This window comes from Petaurus breviceps, unplaced genomic scaffold, assembly GCF_028583685.1.
Source record: "Petaurus breviceps papuanus isolate PSGF00001 unplaced genomic scaffold, PetGlider_PUasm1.0 179, whole genome shotgun sequence".
In the NCBI taxonomy this organism is placed as follows: domain Eukaryota; kingdom Metazoa; phylum Chordata; class Mammalia; order Diprotodontia; family Petauridae; genus Petaurus; species Petaurus breviceps.
The window spans coordinates 8962359-8974367 of record NW_027185779.1 but is presented as its reverse complement, the minus strand read 5'-3'; positions in this window follow the sequence as shown (position 1 = coordinate 8974367).

Here is a 12009-nt window from a genome sequence, read left to right as displayed (position 1 = left end):
TATCGAACTTTTCATTGGAATTCCAGGTTGGCCAGACCAGAAACTACAAGGAAAAGAGTTTTATAGAAATCTTTGACTGCCTGTAGTTTAGATCTTCCAAGATAACAGACTCATTCACAGAACACACAATACGGACATAGAGACACACACATCAACAGACAAACTGACAGGACAAATACAAATACAAAGTCCACATTTAACAACAAAAAGAGGGTGAATTAGAGTCTTGTTATACATTGGCTATTTTTGTTCAAGGATTCAAGACCTGATGAGGTAGGAGTGGATGGGGGCTCAGATCCTAACCTTTGCTTGCAAACCCTCTACGGTCATTGAGGCAAGGGAGCCGTGGCATCCATCCCGATGTTTTCTGATTAACCACCTTAAAGGGATAGGCCCCAATGGGATTAGGTTCATTACCCTGGTGTGCAGATGGAGTGTAGCCATCTGCCTCAGGACAAGGACCTTTGAGGGAAGGGGAAGGTGGGGGAGACAATGGCAGCAGAACAGTGTTGCTGTCCTTAGGACTAGAGTAGGTAGGGGAAGGCTAGGAGGGAGGGGATAATGGCAAAGTGCAGTTATCCTCCCCAGGATCAGAACCTTTAAGGGAAAGAAGGGAGGAAGCAAGGAATAGGGTAGAGGAAGAGCAGAGGTTGGGGGAAAACTAATGGGCTGGGTTATTGGGGAAGAGGGAAGAGAAGGAATTAGCCACTGCTGGGGCTAGGTGCAGAATCTAAGGTTTTGCAAGCCTTAAAGGAAAAGACTACTGCCTTTTGTCCCTGCCTTCCACAATGAAAACATTCCCTCTCCTGGTTAAATGTTTTGTTGGTCTTTAAACTTAATTTGATTTTAAGATAAAGTAACTTTGACTGGTTCAAAAGATCCCTATTGTGGCCAACCTAATTTTGATTATCTTTAGTTAACTGAACACTAGTGCTGGCAATAATTTTCCTAAGATCAATCTCCAGAGGGGATCTAATTAATACAGAGTCATTTAACAGGAATTGATCCCTACCCCCTGAGCTAGCTTTAAGGGAATTTCGGACTTCAACTAAACTAGTAGGAGTCCTTTGGAATGGAGAACTTACCCGACTTCATCAAGGTTAAGACTCCAGGAAAAATGAATCCTGAGGTGCCTGAATCATTAACTTTGATAAACTAAGGTGCTGCTCAGTCTATCCCATCCAACAGTTCCACCTGATGTCAAAAGTACCATAATTGTTAACCTTTTAAAAAGTTAGCTTAGGGGAAGCTAGGTGGCACAATGAATAGAGCACAAATCCGGTCTCAGACACTTGACACACTTACTAGCCATGTGACTTTGGGCAAGTCACTTACTCCCAACTGCCCTCCAAAAAGCAAAAAAAAAAAAAAAATTAGGTTAAAGGAGACAAATAGTGATATACAGTTATTTCATTTTATACCTTTAAAACGAGCGAACTTGTATAAGGATTTAGAAGCTGAGGTCTAACTACTGAACAAAAAAATGAGAAAGCTTAAATACCTTTTAGAACTATCCAAATTCAGGGTGACCGTGTTATACCTAGCTGCCCCATGTGTTTATATGTATGTGTATGTCTGTGAGGGTGTGAACTCCCCCAACTCACCTTGTATTTATTTTGCTTGTATATCATTTATTTATTTATTTAAATGTGTCCCCAATAGCTCCTGGCAAGCAGGGGCTAACAGCCCTGCCTCCTCAGAACCAGCTCCTGAGGACCCAGAAAAAAAAAAAAGTTCTTGACACCAAAATTCTTGGCACTGTCAAATAGTTCAAAGTTGGGAAGAGATGTAATTTTATCAGTGGAAATGACATTAGAGAAGATGCGTTACCACCTGCTTTGCTGCTGTATCCACCATAAGAACCATGGGAACTTTTCATCTGACTTGCAGTTGAAACCTCCCATTGTGTTATCTCCCTTTAGAATGTGGACCACTTTAGAGTTATGAACTCGCTCTGCTTTTCTATTCTTATCCCTAGCACACAGAAGAGCACACATCCAATAAATGCTTTTTCATTCATTCATTCATTCTAGGTAGTAATTGTTTCATTTTTGTCTTTGTGCTTAACACAATGCCTGGTACATATAATAGGTGCTTAATAGACCCTTGTTGATTAATTGAACATGCTTTCACAAATATACACAGCATCAAGAGAGAAGAATGAGCACATGAAGGGATTAGGTATGAGGGGATCCATGCAGGGAATTATGTGTGGACAGGCAACTGGCCCCTTTAATGCCGTAGTTTTTCTGGTTATGTTTTCTTGTTGCTCTGCTTAGGCCAGCTCCTCACCAAGCATTGTTCTCATTGGCTGTGGAGTTTCCACCTTGCTGGGGACAACCGTCCACATTGATAGAATGACCAGAACCTGCTCAGAGAAAGGCAAAGGGACAATTCTTTAAACATAGCTATATCACCCCCAGCTAACAAAAGACAGGCAGAATGTTCTCAGGCTAAGATTAGATCCATACTTCTCAAGCTCTTTTGTCTGGAGATCAAAGCCTTTGATTATCAACAACTCCCTAAGTTGTCTGCAGCTAGGTGACACAGGAGTAGATAGAGCAGTGGGTCCATAGTTCAAAACTGGCCTCAGATACTTACTAGCTGTCACCCTGGGCAAATCATTTAACTTATATTTGTATTATCTGTAAAATGTGTACACACCGGAGAAGGAGATGGCAAACTAAGAAAACTATGGACACAGCTGAACAATGACAAAAATAACCACAACATAAAACTTACTCTTACTCATAAGATCCTCTCAGACAAAGCACAAATCAATGACTCTAGACAGAACTCAACTTGAGAAGACCAGATTCTGAGTTCTTCAGCCACCCAGGATATATTCTTGTCTTTATTATATCTATCAACAATAAAAATGCATAATAAAGACAAAGCCTAACTTCATTTTCTATCTCATCATCTGACAAGATCACATCAAGTACAGCATCTCTGTATCCCCTACCCCAGGCCCTTCCCTCCCTCTTATTGGAGAGGGTGGAGAGTGGAGAGCACCCCTCAGATCCTCCATTTAAGATGGCAGCCATCTTATTCCCATTTCTCATCAAGTCTCTGTGATGAGGTTTAGAGTTGGGAGAGCAGGTTCAGGTGTGACAGAATTCAGCCGATTTTCTCCTAAGCAAGGGAAGCTTTATTAATGCAAAAGCAAGCTAGCCCTGGAAGAAGGACTAGCAATTTACAGAGGTATGGGGCTTGTTTGTATAAATTTTATGACCCAGGAAGGGGGAGACAAGGAATTTTATATTCCAGGATAAGGGGTCTTTCAAGATAAGGTAAAGTCGCTTTAGAATGCCTTCAGGTTAGACAATAAACTAAGGGCTTCAAAAGTACTGGAAAAGCAACTCAACCCTCAGGGCACAATTTGTATCTTCATCATCTGTATTTCATCCTCTCAGATGCTGCCAGGTCCTCCCCACCCCACCTACCCTACTTCTCAGCTTCTTTTTATGTGTTGTCTTCTCCACTAGATTATGGGCTTCTTGAAGGCAAGAACTCTCTTTTTCCTTTCTTTGTATCTCCCAGGCTTAGCACAATGCCTGGGCATATAGCATACACTTAACAAATGTTTATGGACTAAGTGCTCTGGTGTTGAATTTTTAACTTGGGGAAAGTCTATTTCACTATATGTATGTATGTGTAGGTATGTGTGTGCATTTATACATACATATACATACATACATATATACACACACATATATGTGCGTACATGTATGCATATATATAGAAGTAAGCATTTACTAAGCTTCTATTACATGCCAGGCATTGTGCTAGGTGCTTTACAAATATAATTTCATTTCATCTCCCAAAAGCCCTGGGAATTATGTAGTTTATTGTCCTCAATTTAGAGTCGAATAAAATGTGGCTGACTTAAGTGACAAGCAGGGTCATAAATTCTAGTGAGTATCTGAGGCCATATTTGAACTTAGGTCTTCCTGACAGCAGGCCCAAGTTTACAAAGAATCTTCCTCAAAACAATCTTGTGAGACAGATAGTAAAGTATTATTGTCCCCATTTAACAGAATAGAAAATTGAGGCAAAGAAAATCAGAGTGATTTGATCAAGATCACAGAACTCTTGATTGTTAAAGCCTGGCATCAGAGTCTGGTCTTCCTGGTACTGGGTCTAGCATTCTCTCTTTCTACATAATAATTTCTCTCCATCCACACCCTATCACATCTCTTCTATAGCAATTAATTACCTTCTCTTTGACCTCTCATACTTGGGCTTCTGCCATGATCACCCCAGTGAAGTGATTGTCTAAATAACATGTAATAGTCTTTTTCAACACTCACCCTCCATAATTTCTCTGTAGCTCTTGAGTGTTGACCTGCCCCTCTTGCTAAATATTCTATGTTCCATGGTTTTCATAGATACCACTCTCTCCTGACTCTCTTCCTATCTCTGACTGCTCCTTGGTCTCCTTTGCTAGCCCCTTGGGTTATTTCTTGCCACGTAATGTCAATATTTTCCAAGGTTTTGTTGTCTTCCATATGATGTTCTATGTTTTATTTTATACCAGCTTATTTTATATGTTGTTTGGTAGCTTATTTGGCAGATACATATATATGCAGTTTTCTCCTTTTCCATTCCTTTTCAGTTTATAATTCTCTTGATTATATTAATAAGATTCCAGTAAAATATATATGTGAATGTATCAACAATGCAGTATTCACAATGACTATGGTAACTATAAATATATTGATATGGTTATTAACCACAAAATGTAACAGGCTCTCTACATGGGGGACATAGCTAGAACATTTATTCAAATACCAGACAACTGAGTTCCAAAACCAGAAAGTCAAAGCCATCACAGTAGCCACAGAGTTGGCACACATAGTTAATGCAGAAAACACCCGCATTCTCAAGCCTTCAAAACAAAACAGGGTACCTCAGGTAAAGATCATCCTCTCCTCATTCACGGTAACTGCTCAGCCTCACTCAGCTTGCTCCCAGAAGCTCTGGCCCCACCCCCACCCCCCCTGAAGTTTCTGTCCCCAACAGTCCTCAACAAGAGTCCTTAGCAGAAGTTCTAGCTGGCTCAAAAAAAGAAGTTCGAGCCGCTGCCACTTCCAGTCATGGCTCCAGCCCAGCTCCTACTAGGCTCTGGCTCCTTCTTGCCCCACCCCTTCCTGCTACATCAGCAAGTTTTCAAGGGGCATGAAAGATCTTCAAATCCCATTACCATTACAGTGTATTATGTATATGTACATGTATATATGTGTGTATTTGATATGTGTATACACATACATATATGTATACCTATATACATACACACGTTTTCCCCCAACTCTCATTAGATGTACTCTGCACTTAGCCAAGGGCATATCATTACTTCAAGCCATGGTCCAAAAATAGAAATCCCTTTTTCAGTTACTACTTCCTTAACCAGCTGTTTGATACATATTATTGACTAAGTTCACGTGGATGTCATCCCTGGAGGGTCTTTTGATTCCACTCTAAGATGTTAGCCATTTTATTATATTGGCCCCTTTTGGAAGTAGCCAGCCTTTGGTTATATTTATCAAGTCCAATGACATATACCTGTTCTCAGTCATTGCAATTTCTCAATGTAGTGATGTCTACTTGTTCTGAAAGTATCTATGTAGGTTTTTGACCTATTTGCTATGTAATCTAAAAATATCTATCAATTTTCTTTCTCCTTTATGGCAAGGAAGTGTTATTTTTCCTATAGTTCCCTTAAGGTGATGAGCCCAATGTTTCATTAATATTGTAAATTTGTTTTGGTTAGGATACTCTTCAAGTATGGCTCATTTTACGATCCTGAAAATGTACTTTGACTGGTACTGCATAGGTGTTAATTACTTTAAATGTGTACTTCCTATTTATTCCTGAATTCAGGAAACCTATAAGTCTCTTACCATTTAGAAAAAGTGGTAGATTGTAGGACTGGGGCAGGAGAATTATGATTAGCTATACTAAGAAAGGTGGGCTAGCATTCAGGTGAGGCTAATCACACCCCTCTGTAATATTTAAGGAATGTCAGCTGTTTTATGGAATCCATCTACATCTGGTAATCTGTTACCAGACTTGCTATCTCCTTGGAAGAGATTAAAAATTCCCTTAATAGCATAAAGACTGGCAATGACAGATGACATATCTTTTGGAGATGGCAGCAAGTTAATTTGTGAGGATTAAAGATAACAAACAGATGTCCAGGAAGTGTCCCAGGTGCTACTAGTATGAGAGATAACTTTTCTTTTAAACTGACACAGAGAAGGCTAAATTCCTGAGCTCAATGCAAGGACATAGAAAAGTGACTTTAGGCCGATGCAGACTCAGTTATAAAAATCAATGTGGCATAAAACAAATTACTTTATAAATTCGATACAGTAGAAACCAGAGGTAATATTAACTTTGATCTTTTCATAGTTCCAGTGACTCTCCAGGCTGCCTATACAATTGGGTGCTCTGGGAATTCTGAGATGTACTGTTTGCTTCCATATATTAGAGGGGTGAAATTTCATGATGTCCTTTTTGGTAAGAAGTTTTGAATGAGTTTTTGAGACATGGGGTTGAAAAGATGATTGATCAGAAGCTCTTGGGGATATTAATAAAATTATATGGAAGCATCCAAGATTGTTGGAGTGATAGTCCTTTCACATTGCCCAAACTCAGGATATCCCTATATGCCTCCACCCCACTAGGTTGTTCCAAACCATGCAAGTCTTTGCATCCAGGCTTGAGTTAATCAGTGAGTTAATGTGCATCTATTAAATGCTTGCTCTATGCCAAAGACTATGCTAAGTTCTGGGGATGCAAATAAAGGAGAAAATAGGGTACCTGTCCTCAAGAGTTTATATTCTAATGGGGAAGACAGCATGCATATAACTGTACATGCAAAATATATATACTGAAAATAAAAGGTTGTGCCTGAGGAAAGGCACTGGGACTAGCTATTGGGGGGTAGACAGAGTTTTAAAGAAAGCCAGGAAGTGGAGGAAGTTAAGAGGGAGAGTGTTGTCCCCAGACAGGGCTGAGAAAGAATCACTGAACCAGAGGCTGCTAGTGTATAAAAAGAGAGTGGACTCTCAGAATTGTGGTGAAAGCAAGAAACCAACTTTATTATTCTGCATCCAGGCTTTTATAGGACGCTTCTTAATTGCCTTGCCCTGAAGACATTGTGTAATTCTTTGTCCCAGGCTGTGGGTGTAAATGCCATGTTTATCTCGAGGACTTAATCCTCACACCTTTGCATGCTTTTCCTGGGGGATGGGGAACGGGATCCAGGCGATCTGCAGGCCTGAACACCTGGGAGGGCTTGTTCAGCAGTCAGGGTCCGAGTCCAACTTGCCTGTGGTCCTCAGCAGGAGAGCAATACATGCATGGAAGATAGCCAGTGAAAAAGCATGGATCTGTTAGATAGAGCACCATTTATGAGGAAAAGCAAAAAGGCAACTCCCCTTAGGCTTAGGCTATTCTAACTAAGGGCAGCTAGGTGGCACAGTGGATAGAGCTCCAGGCCTGGAGTCAGGAAGACTTGAATTAAAAAATGGCCTCAGATATACATGAGCTGTGTGACCTTGGGCAAATCACTTAACCCCATTTACCTCAGTTTCCTCATCAATAAAATGAGATGGAGAAGGAAATGGCAAACCACTTCAGTATCTTTGCTAAGGAAACCCCAAATAAGGGTCGTGAAGAGTTGGACATGACTTTAATAAATGAACAACAACAAATATTCTCACTGCAGAATCACAAGAGAATGGGTGGTCATATGTCTGAGTTAGAGTTGCTTGGAAAGGACTGCAGAAGCCACAAAATATGAAGGATTACTGCTAATGTAGCCATGTTATTATAATACCAGGCAACTCTCAAGAGAACCATGGTGTGACAATTGAAATTGTCGAGACATAGTCTCTGGGTAATTTAATCATTTTATTAATAAGGCCAGCATGTTGTTAATATAAGGATAGTAATTTGGCCCTGTCTCTTAGACCAAAGTCTCTTAATGGCGGTGGGGTCATAGTTTATGTGCCCTTTGAAGAGTAGGTGTTCCTGGGGCAAGGCAATCAACTTGGATTGGTTAACAGAAGCATGGACTATATTAAAATTAAGGTCTTGGGGTAGTGTCTTAGGTCACTCAAATCTTGGTCAAAGAGACATCAATTTCCATATCATCTTGTCTGGATAATAGGGAGAATCACTCTTTCCTCAGACCCTTCTGGGCAAAGACAATGAGCAGAAATGCAACCATTAGCCCAAACTTTGAATTTTTTTTTTTTACTGTCTTATTAGATTTTGGCCTGGGTAAATCTCTAAGAGAGATTTCCCACACTGGTTGACTTCTGGATGAGGAAGTAGAAAAGGGGAAAACCTTGGTCCTAATATAGTAATTAGTTATAAAATATAAGAGAGAAATATTCATTTCTCACAACATGGAGCCTCAATTTCTATTGAGTTTGGTGGCAAATACTATTGACTAAAGGGGCATCCTTGCTCAGGATGCCGTGGGAGGAAGACCCTCTGTAGGGATCACAATTATGGTAATTACTCAGGGTGAATACATTGTTTGAATGACTACTATAAGTTCTTTGGAATTAGTTCTGGCAAATTTTAATGCTGGCTATTGTGGGTAGGGCCAAATGGAAATTCCTGGAGTTACCAGTACCATATTTTCCTATCAAACAATATTTGGTCCTCAGGCAAAGGGATAAAAAAATTTCTTCCCTCACAATGGAGATGAAAGAATATTTCTCATAACAAACTTCCCTTATAATAACTTTGTGTCCAGTGAAAAAGGATGATATCAGGTGGCTGACTTCTAAGAACTTCTAATATCCATTCCTAAAATACACACACCCTTAGTAGTCACCATAACTATTACCCATATAGGAGATCTTCAACCTACGTCTCCTAAGCAAAGATATCCTTTTCCTTGATGTTCTTCCCCTAAAAAAAAAACTCCAAAAAAAAAAAACAAACCCTAATGGAAACTGAGGTACACCCATGGATCCATTTCCCATATCATCTTTAGGTTCCTGGCATTGTTCTTTTTCCCATCTTCAGTAGGTGAAATTGTTGAGAAAGTAAGGGTTGCCAGGTCTTATATCCACAGTATTTGTTTCTCTTAATGAAGATGTCCCTTTGGCTGCTATGGTTGTGCTTTGGACAGTAGTTTAACTTGTTATGTCATCTCCTTTCTCTCCCAAGGTTGCCTTATGATTTAGGCAATGCTGGCTTACCTGCCCAATAGTAGGGGGTGATATGCTCAGACTTATTCTTTAGGAAAAAGTCATTCTGACAGATGTGTGGAAAGTAGATTGAAGCAGGAAGAACCTTGATACAAGGAGAACGATTAGGAATTTTTTGCAATAGTCCTGGTGAGATGTGATGAAGGGGTAGTTGTGTGAGTGGAGAGAAGGGACTAAATGTGAAAGCTGTTGTAAAGATAGAAATAACACTTAGCAATTGCTTGGATATATGGATATATATATATATGATTATAATTCTCATTCACCTAAGATCAAGAAAGATTAAACACAGGTAGCTATGTGCTCACAGTCATCATGTTCAAGTGTGAGGCAGGGTTTCATCTCTCCTACAATGAACTCTCTGGTCCGAGTCTATGTAATCCTTCCTCTTTGCAGCCATAAAAGAAAGGGACAACAAATAAGGAGAAGGTTGCCCCTTTTTGTATACTCACTCACTTCCCACTTAACCCACAAGTCATCAGTTCTTCAGGCTCTGCAGTTAATTAAAAGACTTTTAAGAATCACACAGCATAAGCCATTTAGCCACATGTCTGGAAATAAACCTCCCTAAATTCATGTGATGTAACCAAGGAAGGAATATATACGCATGCTCCAAAGTCTGGCTAATCCATCCAGATTCTCTACAGTCCTGCTTAATAGAAGATATCATATGTAAGATGGAGTCACCCATGTGGGAAATGGTGGAGACCAGGTTCTGGGTGAAAAAGCGAACTGGCATAAATGTGAACATTTTGCATTAACCTACTTCATGACTGACCTGTTTCTATTGGCCTGAAGTGTATATAGACTAAAACATAGTTTTCTCTTTTGGGCATTCAAGTCTGGGGTAAAGGACCAATTCATTTCCCAACTTTGCCCCCTCCTTTCTTGTGTAAGCTTCCCCTTCTGAACTGGTATTGGCCACACAGGGTAGTTTTAACCTAAAAAAGGTTTTGATCACCCATAGCAATAACTGTGCAGGTAACATTGGAAAAATCCACCTTTCCCCTTCTGCCTAACTTTGCCCTCCAGATCACCTTGTGGCTGTGGCAAATGCTTTTCAGAATGTAGGTCTTGCACTCCAGGAGAGTGACCAAATGATTAAGAGCTGTGCCCCAGGAGAGTTGCAGGCATGAACAGATTTTGATCTGCATCTGGGATCTCATTATCTTTGCACTAACCTTATCCCTCTTTGGAACTTTCCTATTACTACTGAAAGCACCACTATCCTCCCAGGCTGGAGTTTGCAACCTCAGAGTTACCTTCTATTTCCCACTCATGTGGCTCATGTTATGTTCAATGACTTATGACTTTAAAAAAATTTTTGTATTGATCAACCAAAACAAAAATCTAAAAAAATTCACCTGCCTGTCCAGTTACACTGAAAAAATTAGCTGAATAATTATTAACTATTATTTATAAGTCTACCTTATCCCCCAGGATAGACAGTTTTTCCCCCAAAATGATGCATATTCAATTATATTATTCTCACTAAAATATTATTGCTAATACTTCATTAACAGTCATATTATTAAATTATATAACATATATGTGCTTACGTATAAGCATAGGCAAGCCAGCCTAGCTGAAGCAGCAAGGCCCCTTGAGGGAAAGACAAGAGAGAGCAAGTACCAGGCAAACCACCATCAGCACCATCTTGACCGTTTCCACTCAGACTGATGAAAATATCCTAAGGCCTTGAACTCTAAAGCCTTAGGAAAAACAGTCCATCAAATCATCAGACATGCTTCCAGTCCAGCCCCTGCAGTAACCATTAAGGTGAGAAGTCATTGTGGAGAAGCAATAAACAGATGCAACTAACAGGGTAATTACTCCCTAGAAGGGAGTAACAGCACCCCCAACACATGCTTGCCAACTAGACCTCACAGCCATCTGCTGGGGAAGTGGCTACTGTGGAGAAGGGGTCAAGCTATCCATACCAATTGACAATCAATTGCCACCCAAAGGGCAGGCATGCCAGCCTGTTGAAAGGAGAAAGGCACCCAGATGGAGGGCCAGGAGGTACTGTATGCCAGAGAAGTAAAGTCCTCGTGCTCTCATGGAAATAGCCCAGGATCCCAAACCCAAGAACCTCTGAAATAGCAATGCCTCCAGCTCATAATCCATAACCATCATGCTGGGAAGCAACTCCTGTGGATGTAGGGTAGCACCTGCTCCTCCAATGCTACCGTCTTTTGTAGACCCCCCCCCCCCCAAGAAAGTTCTTGTCACCATCAATTGATTCAGCATCAGAAACTGATATGATTTTTATCAGTGGAAATGACATTAAAGAAGAGGCATTACCATCTGTTGTGCCAGCTGTACCCTAGGGACCGTGAGACTTTACAATCGGACTTGTGTCTGAAATCTTCCATGTGTTACCTCTCATACTCTCTCCTTAGAATATGAACTCCTTGAAAGAAAGGTCCGTTTTACTTTGCTATTTGAATCCTGAGTACTTAGCACAGTGCTTTGCACACAGTAAATGTTTAATAAATGTTTTATTCATTCCTATGATAAAATAAGGATAAAAATGAAATTAAATGTTAAAGTTTATTAATAGCAAACTTTTTACTATCACAAAATATTAATTACATTGTGTAGATCACTTGAGCAGTATTTTAATGAACGTTCTTATATAATAAAAAATTAAAACATTTTTTCATCTTTTTCTTATCCTTTCTTAATGTCTGTTTTTGTGATTTACAACATATACACGTAAATTGTAAATAAATTTGAGGATATGAGCTCACAATGGTTTTACTGATATGGT